The sequence below is a fragment of the Mastomys coucha genome, unplaced genomic scaffold, assembly GCF_008632895.1.
Source record: "Mastomys coucha isolate ucsf_1 unplaced genomic scaffold, UCSF_Mcou_1 pScaffold18, whole genome shotgun sequence".
Classification (NCBI taxonomy): domain Eukaryota; kingdom Metazoa; phylum Chordata; class Mammalia; order Rodentia; family Muridae; genus Mastomys; species Mastomys coucha.
In genome coordinates this window covers 6,535,705-6,544,999 of record NW_022196900.1, presented here as the reverse complement: position 1 = coordinate 6,544,999, position 9,295 = coordinate 6,535,705, and the positions used below count along the sequence as shown (strand labels likewise).

General features: G+C 45.8%; 1 long non-coding RNA gene across 1 annotated transcript in view; it reads right to left on the bottom strand.

Annotated features, from left to right (window-relative positions):
* Positions 1-7,264: 7,264 nt before the first annotated feature.
* The window catches only part of LOC116095300, a 6,671-nt gene continuing 4,640 nt past the window's right edge, over positions 7,265-9,295 (bottom strand). The window contains exon 2 of the long non-coding RNA XR_004120534.1: positions 7,265-9,074. This is a non-coding gene — a long non-coding RNA (uncharacterized LOC116095300). The remainder of the gene's footprint in view (positions 9,075-9,295) is intronic.

The following is a 9,295-nucleotide window of genomic DNA, read 5'->3' as shown; positions in this document are numbered from 1 at the left end:
GGGAAGAAGGGAGAAAGCCTGCAGGGTTCTACAAGGATAAAAAGACTCTTCTTCACGCAGAACATCTGGATTCTTAGCGGTGTGTTTTATTGAGGTCCAAGGTGAGAGGTCCTAGTTAGAAGCCGCAATTTGATGGTTCTCAATGGGATTCACTTCGGTCCCACACACCATCACTCGGGGCCTAGCATTTGGCAGGCACTGAGAATCCCTGGGGTGGATAGAAATGAATCATGTGAAGCCTCCACTGACTATCCTCCAGACGACAGCTCTAGAGGACAGAGGACAGCTCTAGAGGACAGAGGACAGCTCTAGAGGACAGAGGACAGCTCTAGAGGACAGAGGACAGCTCTAGAGGACAGAGGTAACCTCCACTAGTCCATCTGCGGCTGAGACCCCATACAAGAAGACCTGATGGCGCCACTCTCTATAGGTGTGGATGTCTGTCTCAGCTGCAGAACAAAGCTGTTCTGTTCCTGATTGTCACTCACTTCTTAAAACAATTTTAGCAGGGCTGGAGAGATGGCTCAGCGGTTAAGAGCACTGACTGCTCTTCCAGAGGTCCTGAGTTCAATTCCCAGCAACCACATGATGGCTCACAACCATCTGTAATGGGATCTGATGCTCTCTTCTGGAGTGTCTGAATACCAGCTACAGTGTACTCATACTAAATGAAATAAAGAAATCTTTTAAAAAAAAAGGGGGGGGGCTGGTGAGATGGTTTAGTGGGTAAGAGCACCAATTGTTCTTCCGAAGGTCCTGAGTTCAAATCCCAGCAACCACATGTGGCTCACAACCATCTGTAATGAGATCTGATGCCCCCTTCTGGTGTGTCTGAAGACAGCTACAGTGTACTTATAATAATAAATAAATCTTTAGAAACAAACAAACAAACAAACAAATTTAGCAAGCACAGCCTTCATTCCCCTTCATTCCCTGCTCTGACGGCTGATGTCTGCCAGCCTCCACTGGGCTTACTCTGAAACAGGACAGAAGCGATGTCTGCCCCTGTGTCCTCAGCCCTGGGATTTCCTGGGACTATATTCTCTCCACCTCTATCAGGCCTGGCTCTTTTCTGGACATGCTCACTTTTGGTCCATGGGCTCCACAGCTCCTTGTGCCAGGCCTCTAGGTTGTCTGACCCACACCCATGAGCCCATCCTCTCTGGCCTACTTCTGCTCCTTCCTGGCCTAACTAAACTTTCTGCTTATCCTCTTTTCTTTTGTTCATTCATTCACTTGTTCATTACTTCCTTCCTTCCTTCTTTTCTTTCTTTCTTTTTTCTTTTTCTTTTCTTTTCTTTTCTTTTTTTCTTTTTTTTTTTTTTTTTTTTTTTTTTTTTTTTTTTTTTTTTTGGTGTGTTTTGGTTTTGGTTTTTCAAGGCATGGTTTCCCTGTGTTGTCTTGGCTGTACTAGAACTCATCCTGTAGACTAGACTGGCCTAGAACTCAGAGATCCCACCTGCCTTTGCCTTCTAAGTGCTCGTATTACAAGCCTGTGCCACCACTGTCTGACTCCTTATTCTTAATAAGCCTCGGATGCCCATGGTAGCCTTCAAGATTGCCATCAGACTCATGTTTGGGACTGAAAACCCAAACTTGTGCTCAGTAGACTTATTTCAGAGATGCCCCTGCCCCCTTTTCTTTGAGATAGAGTCTCACTAGTGCCCTGGCTGGTCTGGAACTCACTAAGCAGACCAGACTGGCTTCGAACTCACAGAAATCCTGCCTACCTCTATCTCCCAAGTGCTGGGATTAAAGGCACGTACCTTGCCAGGCTGACTGGCAATCTCGTAGATCCTGCTACAGCCATCAGTTGGCAAGCAGTTTGCTCATAAAGATGCCTCCTGCCCCTACCAGTCCCTGCCACTCTTTCGCTTTCCCAACTCTTCCTGGATCTAGTCCTAAGTAAAGAACCCCATTTTGCACAAGGAACCTCCACGATATTTTGGCTCACTGACTCTTAGGCTTTGGCATACATCAGAATAACCTACAGGACCATAAGACTCCAGATTCTAATTCGGAGGGTATGGAAACCTCTTCAAGAATTTGCTTTTTGGGGGCTGGAGAGATGGCTCAGCAGTTAAGAGTATAACTGCTCTTCTGGAGGTCTTGAGTTCAATTCCCAACAACCACATGGTGTTTCACGACCATCTGTAATGGAATCTGATGTCCTTTTCTGGTGTGTCTGAAGATAGGTACAGTGTATTTACAAACATTAAATAAATAAATAAATATTTTTAAAAAAATGGCTTTTCTAATCTGTCTCAGGTTAGGGGATGTGCTGGTCCAAGGTCCTCAGTTGGAAGCCATCATGCATTCTGATCTGTCTGTTTCAAACTTGACTGTATACTGTATGCACTTAGGAAGTAAAAAACAAAGACAGACAGACAGACAGATACACACACATGCATAGAGTGAGAAAGGGAAGAGGGAGGGAGGAAGAGAGGCAGGAAGGGGAGAGAAAGAGAGAGAGAGAGAGAGAGAGAGAGAGAGAGAAAGAGAGAAAGAGAGAGAGAGAGACATACTCAAAGACAGGTAGGCATGGTGCTGCAGGCTTGTAAACTCAATGTTCAGGAGATGGAACATAAAGAACTGTAAGGTCATCCTTGGCTATATAGTAATTTTAGGGTAGCACTGGCTACATGAGGCCTTATCTGACTCAAACAAACCACGGCTGCTTGAAGCAGCCCATACAAATTCTGATCCAGTGCTCTGGACTAAAACTGCTTCTTCTTTTCTTTTCTTTTCTTTCTTTTCTTTTTTTTTTCCGAGACAGGGTTTCTCTGTGTAGCCCTGGCTGTCCTAGAACTCACTCTGTAGACCAGAGTGGCCTCAAACTCAGAAATCCGCCTGCCTCTGCCTCCCAAGTGCTGGGATTAAAGGAGTGCATCACCACTGCCCAGCTAAAACTGGTTCTTGATGCTTCACAAGCTCTATGGGTTATCCTAAGCCAGCACTGAGAATCTCTGCTTTTGTCTTCATCCTCAGTAGAGTCTGGCAAGGAGGACAGAGTCTTCTCTGTCCCTCAAAGTGGACTTGGAGTTGGGTCAGAAGAAAAAAAATAAAAAACACCGAGTAAAACCTGACATTAGCAAATAGCAAATGCTTGGCGACCCTAAGCATGCCCTCACTAGTTGATGGCAGTCCTTCATTGTGTTCTTTTCTAGATTTCCTCCCGCTTACTCTGTGACATCTCTGAACTACTGAATGAAAATCCTGGACTGGAGAGATGGCACAGCTTTTAAGGATGTGTACTGCTTTTGTAGGGGACCCGTGTTCGGTTCCTAGCACCCACGTTGGGTGGCTCACAATTGCCCATAACTCCAGTTCCAGGGGATCTGATGCCCTCTTTTGGGCTGTGAATACCTGCACAAGCACACATGCATACACATAAATAAAAATAAGTCGAAAGGGAGAAAGACAGGCAGTGACCTGTCAGCTTCCATTTTACAGATAGGAAAACTAGGGTGTCCAGTAGTCCCATAGGAAATCAGAATAGGGATCAAGACAAGGGTTCAGGAGTGTTGAGCCCAGCCTGGACCGTTCTCCTCCATCACACTGAGCAGCGCTGGGCTGCACTGTCTTCTTCGATAGAAAGTTGCTGTCATCTAGCTGCCGGAGGTGACTTCAAAGGGGTCAGTGTGATTTATGTCTTTTCTGCTGCACCCCAGTCTTCCCTTCCACCACCCCCTTTTATGCTGTCTTGAGGCATGATCCTATGGAGGGCTGTATCATTAATGGTCATCTCAGAGAGGGAGTCGACTGGAAGTGGCACTGGCCAGAGACCGCTGCGAGCCAGAGCCCATAATTAGGTAACACAAGGACAAGTGGGATTTGGCACAAGCAAGCGACGGGCAAAGCATGTTGGGAGAGGCCCACTTAATTCACAGAGACACTTGGAATTAGTTGTAAATTCTCTGGGAAGAGATCAAGGCAGCAGCATAAACAGCTCAATTAAGCTGTCGGCTCAATGCTCGATGCACGGTAATGGTCAAAACACATCCTTTAATCTAGATATAGAGGATTATCTTCGGACTCGTAATGAGATTCCTAAGATTAGCTGTACCTGGTGTGGAAGAAGTGGCTGGCTCAGTGACATGTCAAGGGACAGGCTTGCAAATCAGGACAGGCTTGGACTCCTGGGGAAGGGGCTACTTGGAAGCCACAACCTTCCTAGAGCCCCCTCCCGATGCTGGGGAGGTAGGGATGAGTCACAGTCTTCATTCTCTGTTTAAGAGACAGGGTCTGGGAACAGAACCCCAGATGCATCTGCTTCAAAAACACAGCAAGTGAAAACAGTGTGGTACTGGCAGAAAAACAGACACATCCGACCAGGGAACAGGATGGAGAGCCCAGAAATAAACCCAAGCATCTACAGTAGCTTTCAACAAGGGCATCAAGAATACGGAACGGAGAAAGGACAGCTTTTTCTATAAATGGTGTTAGGAAAACTCTGAATCTATGTGCAAAAGAATGAAATTAGACTCTTGTCTTATACCACACACACACACACACACACACACAAACCCAACTCAAAATAGATTAAAGGCCTAAATGTAAGACCAGAGACTATAAAAGCTTAAGAGAGAAGGTCATTGATATTGACCTTGGTAATGAGGTTTTTGGACGCTGCTCTAAAAGAGCATTTCTCAACCTGTGGGTCTCGACCCCTCTGGTAAACCTCAATCTCCCGAAACGTTTACATTATGACTCATAACAGTAGCAGAATTACAGTTATGAAGTAGCAACAAAAATAATTTTATGGTTGGGGGGGTCACCACAGCATGAGGAACTGTATGAAAGGGTGGAAGCATTAGAAAGGCTGAGAACTGCTGCTCTAAAAGCTCAGATCATAAAAGCAATCATAAACCAAAGAGATGACATCAGACTGAAAATTCAGCTGCGCAGTGAAGGAAACGCCATGAAAGGGCAGTGCTGGAGAGATGGCTCGGCCAGTGGCACCCACTTCGAGAGCAAGAGGACCAGAGTTCAAATCCCCAGAGTAGAAGACAGGTGCCTGTGTAGATTGCTTCTGTAATTCCTGGACCAGAGAGGTGGGGGAGATGGAAAAGACAGGTGGGTCTCCACAACTCACTCTCCTAACCAATCAGTGAGCTCCAGGTTTAATGAGAGACCTTGAGGCTGAGAGCATGGTGGTAAAGGCCCTTAGCCTGGTAGGTCTCCGAGATCAGCTTCATCTACCCAGTGAAAGTCTGTTAAAAAAAGGGGGATGGGGTGGGAATCTGAGGTAATGGCTCAGCTGTTAAGAGCCCTGTTGCTCCTCTAGAGAACCTGGGTTTGGTTCTCAGCACCTACATGGCAGCTCGTAACAATTTCAACTCCAGTTTCAGAGGATCTGATCCCCTCTCTGGTTTCCAAAGGTACCACGCATGCATATGGTGTTCAGAGTTACATGCAGGGCAATATTCATATACATAAAAATAAAAAAAAACAATCAGTAAATAGATAGATAGATAGATAGATAGAGGTCATTTGAGAAAGATACCCACAGTCAACCTCTGCTTCCACATACACACGCACCTGTACACACACCAAACACACGCACGTACACACACATACATGGTGAAAATGTTTGCAAATCATATGCCTGAAAAAGGATTAGTATCCAAAATAGGTACAACTCAGTAGCAAAAACAAGTAGCCCAATTAAAAAGTAGCAAAAGACTCAAATTGATTTGTCTTCAAAAACAGACAACTTGTCTTTGAAGGCCATTGTAAGTAGAAAAGGGTGCTTAGAAAATTGGAATTAAAACCAAAGTGAGCTGTCACTTTATACTGGTTTGGATGGTTATAATCAGAAAGAAAAGAAGTCATATGTAAGATGGACAGTGGTGGTGCACGCCTTTAATCCCAGCTCTATGGAGGCAGAGGCAGGCAGATTTCTGAGTTAGAGGCCAGCCTGGTCTACAGAATGAGTTCCAGGACAGCCAAGGCTATACAGAGAAACCCTGTCTTGAAAAGCCAAAACAAGAAAAAGAAAAAGAAAAAAGAAGTCGCACGTATAGGAGAGGCTGTGAAGAGAAGGGACTCTGCAGATAGGATTGAAATTGGTGCAGCCATCATGGAAAAACACACGGGGTTCTTCCAGTTTTATTAAAATTAGGGTGATTACATGGCCAACCAATTCCTCTGCTGGTATGGATACAAATAAAATGAAAACTGTCTCTCTGTAAAGACATCTGTACTCCAGTGCCCACTTGGTATAGTTGAAAGCAAGCTGTGGTATGGTTGAAGCCGGAGTAAGATGGTAATGAGCAAACTGTGACATGGGTGATACTCTGCCTCAAAGGCCAACTATGGCTACATAGCAAGGTTTGAGGCTGGGTTGGGTTACATGAGATGCTATTTCAAAAACAAAACAAAAGTTAGATGTGAAAACATGTGCCTATAATCTGAGCACCCAGGAGAGAGAGAGAGGGGCAGGATTGTCTAGGAGTTGGAAGCCTGCCAGTAAGAGCTAGACCAGCCACTGGTGCATAGGGTACATATGAGGGTACGTATGAGACCCTGTCTCAGAGAGGTGTGGGGACAGGGAGCTCAGTCGGTAACATGCCTGGTATGGAGCCATTGAGGACTTGAGCTGTGGATTCTCACAATCCACATAATAAGCCAGGCATTAGCAGTACCTCCCTGAAACCTCAGTGTGAGAAGGCAGATGATCCCTGGGGACTCACTGGAGTTGGATTGGCTCCAGGCTCAATGAGATACCCCGTCTCAAAAAAATAAAAGAGAGAGTGATTGAACAAGACACTCCATATGGAGCTCCTGCCTCCAAGTGTACCACACACATGTCCCACACACATGTGCACACACAGGAACACCCATACAGAGAAATACATGCACAGATCATGCCAGCGGTTACAGCACAACACACATGAATCTGGAAAACAGAGAAATAAAATATTATAAGATCTCACATTTATGTGAAATCTTTTTTTTTTTTTTTTTAAGTAAAATCCATGGAAACAGGAGTCAGGCTGCAGACAGTGTTGGGAAAATGCCATCAGAGGGTATCTATAATTGCACTTGGAGAGCAAGTCCAGGGGGTCTAATGTCCAGTATGAGCATTACAGCTAATATTGGAAGGTTGCTAATAGTCTAGACTATAAATGCTGTAGGGTGTAGACCCATAACCCCAATTACTTGGGAGGCTGTTGCGTGGAAAAAAAAAAAAGTGTTCCCCAGGGAAGTGCAACACTCGTGTCTACTCACTCCAGATAACAGAACTCACGACAGACCAAAGTTTGGATAACTCCAAAGCCCAGTTTAGTGAACCAATGAGTTTTATTGGCATTATTTACAGGACCATGACGGGGGCAGGTGGAGGGTTACTTATAGGAGCAGAAAAGATTCAAAGATAGCTGCATCACCAAAGTCCACCCCAGCATGGGTGACGGTTCACAGAAGCTGGAACGTGGAGCATACTGCATAGCCTGCAGACAGCTCGACAGGCTGGAGAGTGTGTCCTTTCCAAATGGCTCTGATCTACACCTCCTCCAGGCAGCTTAGTTGGTTTCTGCTTCTCCCAGAAGCTGATCTGGTCTCAGGGTCTTCTTTGCAGCTCAGCTGGTTTCCTGAGGTGCCTCAATTGGTCTGAGTGTCCACCAGGCAGCTTGGCTGCTCTCTATTTCTTCCGGGCAGCTGGCCTGCCTGGTAGCTGGGTCCTCACAACTTTTCTCACTAAGCCTTCTTTGCAGCTCGGCTTCACCTCTTCTGAGGGAGACTCTCAGTTTTTATTGCTTACTCTGGCAGGGAGGGACCTTGTGAATCTGGTCAGTTTCAGGGACTTCCTGGAGCTATTTTGAATTGCTTATTTTCCTGCTTAAGGAACTTCCTTGAAGGAGGAAATGTTTCACAAGAGGCAGGAAGATCAAAAGTCTAAGTCCTGCCTTGTCTTAAAATATAAAGTAAAAACAGGCATACAGCTCAGTGGTAGAGGGAAAATAAAGATGCCATGTCATGTATCTTAAATATATCTTCTTTATCATCCTGAGTTTGGCATGTTCTCACTTCCAGGCCAAGAACAGCCACTAGAAGACAGATGCAGACAGAAATACTAAACTCTAGCTCTTCTGCACACATTCACCCATTCACACCACAGATAGGAATTGTTTGCCTACCTGCCATGTCAGACACTGTTCTGGACACTGGAAATGGCAGTGAACAGAAGGGCAGAGATCCTCTAACCATAGCAGGGCAAGATAAAAAGTAAACAAGAGAAGTAAGCGAATATGCAGTGGGTGAGATGGGGTGAACTACACTCAAGTAAATCGGGGAAGGGGCGACACCCAGTGCTGGGACTGCACTTGTAGATAATGCTCTCAAAGGAGGCATCATTGAGCATATGACATTTAAATAAAGACCTGAAGAACACTAGGGGCGAGCATGGGGTGGGGGTGGGAGTAAGAGTGGGGGTGGTGCTAGGAATCTAAGCAGAGGAAGGGTCCAGGCAACAGAGCAGAGAGGAGAGGCTATGGTAAGGGCAGGAACTCAGGTACGTGAGAGCTCATGAGCCACTGTAAAGATTTTGGCATTTACTACTAAGGGAATGGAATTCAGTCTCCAGGATTGGAGCAGAGGAGGGACATAAGCAAACTTAGGTTAATGTTATAGGATGGCAGTTCCTCTGTTGAGACAGAAGTAGGAAAACTATGCAGTAATCCAGGCCAGAGACTCCTAGCTGATGGGATGTCTAAGTAGGAAGGTGAGGGTCAAGGAGGCTGGCTAGTTGCTGCAGATCCATGCAGCCAGCCAGACTCCAGCCCTAAACTTGGGTCTGTTATGCAGGTTATACGTATATGAGCCTCCATAGTCTTAGGCATTTGAACACTTAGCCTCCAGTTGGTAGTGCTTGCTGGGTGAGATGGAGGTCATGAGGCCTTGCTGGTAGATTTTGTGTTACTGGTAGTAGGCTTGAGAGTAAAAGGCCTCCTGGTGTTTTGCTCTCTGCTTTGTGCTTGTGGTTCAAGATGTGAGCTCTCCACTGCCCATTCTGGCGGCCGTGCCTGCTGCTTGCTGCCGTGGCCTCCTCAGGGACTCATCCCTCTGGGATCCTAAGACGAAATAAACCATTCCTTTTATAAGTTGCCTTGGTCATGGTGTTTTAGCCCAGCAATAGAAGAGAAACTAATTCATTTGTGCTTTAGCCACATATTCCCTTTAAATAACGCCTTTGCTTTTCCTACAGTATTCCTGTCACCAGGCCAGGGCTGGTCAGTTTAACAGGCCCAAGCCAGCTGTGTGGGAGTCCTGCAGAGCCCATTACCTAACATTC